Genomic DNA, 461 nt, shown 5'->3' with positions numbered 1-461 from the left:
AAGAGAGCAAGAAGGAAATGTCCAAGTTTCAGTCCATCTCTGCATTGCTGCAGCTACCACATGTTAACTCATTTCATGGGTACAATTGGCTACCTGAAGAGTGTCCATCAACATGTCCACATGCTGAACCTGTAGGGGATTTTGGGTAGACATTAACATGCACTCTAATATGCCTTCAAGGCTACACGAGGTTCCCATGTTGAAGATGCCTCCCTGACTATCATTTCTGTCATGGCCTCTATAAGAGGCATCCTCATTGGATGTATGTCCTCATTATCAAAAAGTCATTCCAATATGGCTTATATAAACATAATATCAACTGCTTCCTTTAAAATATTCTTTTTTTCCCATTCTTACTCTAAATGAAATTTTTTAAATTTAAATTTGTTATTAATTTCAGTGAAAATTTACAGAGGCTTTGGATTTCCATTCATTCATTGTTGTAGATTTGTCCCCTCCCA

This window comes from Elephantulus edwardii, unplaced genomic scaffold (genome assembly GCF_000299155.1).
Source record: "Elephantulus edwardii isolate Elephantulus edwardi_28Jun2011 unplaced genomic scaffold, EleEdw1.0 scaffold00023, whole genome shotgun sequence".
Taxonomy (NCBI): domain Eukaryota; kingdom Metazoa; phylum Chordata; class Mammalia; order Macroscelidea; family Macroscelididae; genus Elephantulus; species Elephantulus edwardii.
This window is presented reverse-complemented; position numbering follows the sequence as displayed.